The following is a 6,000-nucleotide window of genomic DNA, read 5'->3' on the forward strand; positions in this document are numbered from 1 at the left end:
TTGTCCAACGCTTGCTGCCACTTAGCCAAAGTTCTCCGCTGGTAACATTCCACGTCCTCAGCTAGAGTGATGCAGATGGGAATCATCCAGGCAATGACGCATACCGCCTCCGAAGATAGAGTTCCGTGCGCGCTCGTCAGACGAACAGCCATTAGGCGAAACGTGCTTGTCAAGTTCTTCCAGTTCCACTTTGAGTTCAGCACAGCAGTCCAGTGCAGTACGCCATACCTCAGTATTGAGATGAGACACCCGCAAGGAGACGTCTCGTGCTACATCTTGCTCCTTCGATATTCGACATGACGATACGTTAGTTGCTCTCGCAGCCTTCTCACCATACATTGTCGTCATGGCTGTTGTAATTTAATCGTTCGTCAGTTGCTTCAGCGCACGCATCGATGAAATTCAGTGTCCGCCGACGATGATCATGACACGCTGGATTTTTTTTCGGTTGCTGATCAGCATTATCTCCGTCTTGTGGTGAGCCAGCTGCAACATGACATCAGCCATCCAGGTTTCCACGATGCGTACTGTCTCTGCCGTCAACATCTCCGTCTTCTCGAGAATCTCGTAAGTTATCATCTGGACAACGTCATCTGTAAATCCAGCTGCCCAGGAGTTCTATTCCTCGGCATTGGGCCGAGTATGGAACCCTGAGGAACTCCCGCCGTGACGCTAATGCACCCATGTTCGTTTTGTAGACCAGTATACAATTCTGAAAGTAACTTTTCAGAAACTTGTACAAATAGTCCGGGAATCGCACTCTGTGCAGCGTTCTTCACGTCGATCGTAACCAAGGCGTAATAGCGATTATCCCTTCTTTTTTGCTTCCATGCTTTCTCCGCGCTCGCGATAATTATACAGATGGCGTTCACCGTCGAGGTCCCTTCCCGGAATCCGAACTGCCTCTGCGATAGTCCATTCTTACTTTCAGCGTAGTTCGTCAGCTTGTTCTGGATGCTTTCTTCGCTTTCAGCCCTCTAGCCACTATAAGGAGCTCGTCGTTGGAGATTCGATATTACCAGCATTTCCACCCTTTGCATCAACGTATGGTGTAGGCGGCCATGCGGTTTGGTCGTGACTCTCCACGATAATTTTCAATTTGTCAGCGCACATTTCCACTGGTCTCGCTGGATCCTTGATCCTGGCCAACACGACACGATAAGCATAGCCCCAGGGGTTAGCATTTAATTCTCTACACAGCTGCTTGTAGCAGGTAGACTTGCTTACCTCTATCTCGCGTTTAAAAACGGCCCTGCCCGCCCGGAATGTTACCTTACACTCTTCTTTAACTGCTTCAGATCTTGCTCTCTAAACACGTCTTCTGGCTTTTAGGCAGACAGCACTGAGGATGCTGAGTCTTTCGTTCCACCATAACGCCGGATGTCGGCAGTTTCTTGGCTCCATTTTCCTAGACATCTCATACTGTTTCTGACAGCAGAAGAAAAGCGGCCACAAAAAGGTCCTTGTCGAAGTCCTTTATGTTCCACTTCCGCTCCCCAGTCCTCACTCCTCGCGTTACAGTGCAATTTCGTCGACCAGTGATGTAGTGGATCGCTTGGTGGTCACTATGTGTATACTGCTCACTTACTCGTCAAATCCTGTTATCCATCAGCGAAGGACTGCAGAATGTTATGTCGATGATGAATTTCCGACCGTCTTTACGGAATGTGCTAGCGCAACCTTCGTTGCACAGTCTTACATCTAGCTTCGTCGGGGCTTCCAATAAGCTGTAACCTCTTGCGTTGATCAGCTTGATACCCCATTCCACCGCCCAAGCTTTAAAGTCTCCTCCTATAACAACCGGCTTTCATTTGAATAATGAGTCGGTTAGTGCGTCCAGTAGCCGATTGTATTGCTCTGGTGTCCATCTTGGGGAAGCATAACAGCTACGGACGAATACGCCGTTGATCTTGGCGATCACGCAGCCTTCGTGTGTGCTCTCCGCCACCTCTTGGACAGAGAAATCGCCCATTACTTGGATTGCCGCCATCCCTGCACTATCCACGACCCAGTTTACCGTTATCGGAAGGAACACGATACGGCTCTGTAATAATTGCAACGTCGCACATCGCTCCATCTACTTGGTTAATCGCGAATCGACTCTCAACGAGCTCACTAGACTGCCCAGAAAAATATTGAATTCATGAAAACTCAAGTTTAGCTACCGCACCAACGTGCCTGAAGTTTGTATGGGATTTTTCGACAATTTACATGTAGATAACCCACTAGCTCACATTTTCGCCGCTAGGTGGCATGGTATACATCGTATTATCACTGTAAGCGAAAATAAAAAGTATAATTTAATTGTCTATAACTATAGGTACGGCTCCCTGCGATAGAACTCGCGGTAGGTCGAGCTCTTGACGGAAGGGTACTTCTTCAGCTCGAAGATCATCCCGTCTTTCTGAGTGCGTCTCGTTTCAACAACGTTCTCTACCAGCTCCCTCATTTCTGGGTCCTCTCTCACTTTCTTGAGAAGAGCGGCGTAGGACGTTGTATCGTTCGCTTCGATGATCAGTGGATCGCCTTTGTACCTCTCCCGAGAAGGCTTCTGTTTCTTCCTTTTCTTGTTCTTTCTTCTTTTCTTCCCTTTGTTTCCGTTCCCTCCACTTTTCCTGCTGGCTTCCCACGATGCACCAACCACGGTCTTACCCAATGTTCCTCTGGTCGCTGCAGCCCTTCAGCTCGCACTTCTGCGTTTTCGGGTCCTCTTGCTCCCCCGGCGTGTCCCTCACCCTTTTCTCCGTGCGAGTATTGTGGTGACTCTTCGGTGTCATCTTAGTGTTTGCCGTCGCGTGTTCTGTGACTTCCATCAGTGCTTTTTCGGCTGATTCAGTTCTCATCAAGAGCGCCGTCTGCACGCGTTCAGCAACTGTTACGGCCCATTTGATACTCGTCACTAGCTGCTTGACCTTGGTGTGCACATTGTGTATGTCCTTCACGACCTCATAGAGCTCGTCGTCATTTTTCCTCACCTCCGTCAAGTACGACTTCCCAAAATGTGAGTCATTATGAGTGGTGTCGCTACCTGATTTCGGGGTGAACACTCGATTCGGTAACCGCATCTAATGTTGGTTTCCTCGTGGCTCACTCTGTACCAAGCCGCTGCTGGTACTCGCTGTGACTACCAGTGGCGTAATCGGTGATCTCTACAGCTTATCGTTCCTTGCAAACGCATTCGCGTCGTCCTCATTTGTTTTATTGGATGTCTTCATGCTGGTGGGCCCAACTCCGGGCCGCTATCTCCAGCTCGCTGTACGTAGTCGCCTCTTGTGCTTCCATGGTTGTCTATGCGAGCAGTGAGGCCATACTAGGGTTGACACTATCTTTCATGGGGAGTAGTGTTCAAAGCCGGCTCGGCGTAAATTCAGGAATTCTCCACCCACTAAATAGTGACGAGTTTTGAACGTACTCGGGGGCCTACCAGGGTTTTGTCGGGACGGACGCAGCCGAGCTGATAGCTCACTGGCCATTCCAAGTCGGTGTCATCCTGCCTTACACAGGAAGTAGAACCGCGCGTCTGTCAGCTCAAAGCCGCCGTCCAATTCGTGACCGTGTCCTGTCCGTTGCCGTCGATCATGCTGTGCTGGTTGGAGTTATGGCATTTTTAACGTATAACGCTCCCATAAGTTGCTATTTAATTTTTAGTTGATCTGACTTCTTATTTCGGAGTTTCAAGTTTAAGAGTGTGGATACACAGCAAATTCATATATAAACGTAACACTATGGTGGCCGATTTATGTAATACATATAAAATGAGTGCAACATTACTTGAATTTGCGGGTCTAGATTAGCGGTTCTCAGCCTTTTTGTGCCACGGACGCTTTAGAAATCACCCTGAGTTGCCGCGGACCGGATAAATATCAATTTTGTATGGTATCAAGATGTTATCTTTAGTTTGTTAGGAAACAGATCTCCTAGGGATGCGCGGACCTTCTGGTTGAGAATCACTGGTCTAGATTACTTATGACCAATCAAAGTAGCTTTGACCACCTTGACCACACATGACGGTTCTTGATTCGTCTGCCGTTCCTAAGCTAATGTCACACCTATTTTCTAGCTAATTCTTTACCGATTTTGACAGAATTGATTCCAAATGAAAGATACAATACTCCCGTTGACTGTCATTAAATTTCATTCAGTTCTGACTTTCGATTCCGGAGTTACTGGTTAGTTTTTGTGGTCGCATAAAAATTTCTCAGATAGACCGGTACAATCGTAATACCATCGAGGGTCAAAATCTATTGAAATGGACAAATTACTTCGATTCGTAGGTCTAGATAACTGCTGGCCAATCAAAAAATGCTTGGAATATACTTATATTATGCACGAGCCTTAATTCCGAAAGTCCTGGGTTCCGAGAATATTCCCAGAATAAGGTAACTGGTTCTTCGGTGATGACTGAACCGGTTTTCACAAACCAAATCTTAAATGGAAGGTATAATATGCGGCTGGCTGTTGCACTTCCTGACATATTCCAGAACTAAAATTACATCGGTTCATCAGTGATAACTGAACCCATTTTTACTAACCTAGCCTTAGATAGAAGGAATAATATGTGGTTGGGTGTTGCACACCCAATTGACCATCCCCTTCCACTTACACTATCCGCTTCATCTATCTCCCCTCTCAGCCCGCCCTCACACCACATTCCCTTCATCCATCCCGCATACCACGTTAAGTTTGGAGGTTGCCGGCGCATCCTCCAACCTAACTTTAATAATCCTCACCACCCTGCATTTCAAAATATGTTAGCACGAAGACAACATTGAATTTATGTCGATATGTTTTCGTTTTGAGTGTATCAGCGACGACATGTTGCCTATCAGGTTCGTGGTAGTCGTCTACCTTTGTATACGTGTCAAGTGTAATAAGAATGTTATAGACATTTCCACAATTATATTGAGCATAGCCAGAGATTAAATGATAGTTTGGATAAATGAGAAAGGCACAATTGCACCACGAGATGAATAAAAAAAAGATTTTTTTTTAAATTTCTATATAGAGGTTTCATTCTTAGGGTCATTCGCTTCTTGTTCGGGTTAGGAAAATCTCAACTCTATATGCGGGGTTGCATGCAAGGCAATAGATTTACAACTACGCTACGCCCGATCCCTTCAACGCAACTTTTACTTAAAACGAACGAAACGAAACGAATTACTTAAGGTTCAACCGAGAAAGTTTGGCAAAGCGGCCATCTTGGAAAACGGAAAAAGCAGTTTTTTCCCACACCGTTAGAAAATCTTCATGAAAATTAATCAGTAATACTTCGTAAAGATTTTCCCAACGATGTGAGAAAAAACAGCTTTTTTCGTTTTCCAAAATGGCCGCTTATTGAGGCGCTCTCAGTTAAACCTTAAGAGAATAACTTAATGATTTTGGTAGCGATTTCACACTTCCGGCATTGCAAAAGTAAAATTTTAGAGGGATGTTTTGGAGACTGGAAGTCGCATGTTCCAATCACTCCATTTTTACTGTTTCTCCAATCTGCTAGACACATTGTCAATTTAGGCTACGAATTGAATCGTCATGATTGCACCCAACAACACAAAAGAATTCGTAAATTTATTTGTTCGTCATCCTCAAAACAGAGAATTACTATACAGATTTAGAGGGAAGAAAATTAAGGGTATTTTTATATGTCATTTTAACATTGTGTGAGCCTCGAACTCATAAAACATATATAAACCAGTAGTGTTTCATAAGCTAAAACATAAATGTATCCTGAAATGGATTGTGCAAAGTAAGATTAATAAGGGAGGTGAATTGAATGATTGTAAGCTGACAAACTGCCAAAAGTTCTAGTAAATCTAATCAAAGAGCTAATATATGGTTATATCAAATTCATTACTCAACAACTCTAGACTCTTCGTTGCTACTTCACTTCCTACTGTCCTAGTTTATGTTGGCCAAATAACAAACAAAAAAAAAACAATCAATGCAATTAGGGTCTATTATTAATTCGTCCTCTTTTCAAACTGAGAATCGTCGTTTTTTGCA

This window comes from Topomyia yanbarensis, chromosome 1, assembly GCF_030247195.1.
Source record: "Topomyia yanbarensis strain Yona2022 chromosome 1, ASM3024719v1, whole genome shotgun sequence".
Classification (NCBI taxonomy): domain Eukaryota; kingdom Metazoa; phylum Arthropoda; class Insecta; order Diptera; family Culicidae; genus Topomyia; species Topomyia yanbarensis.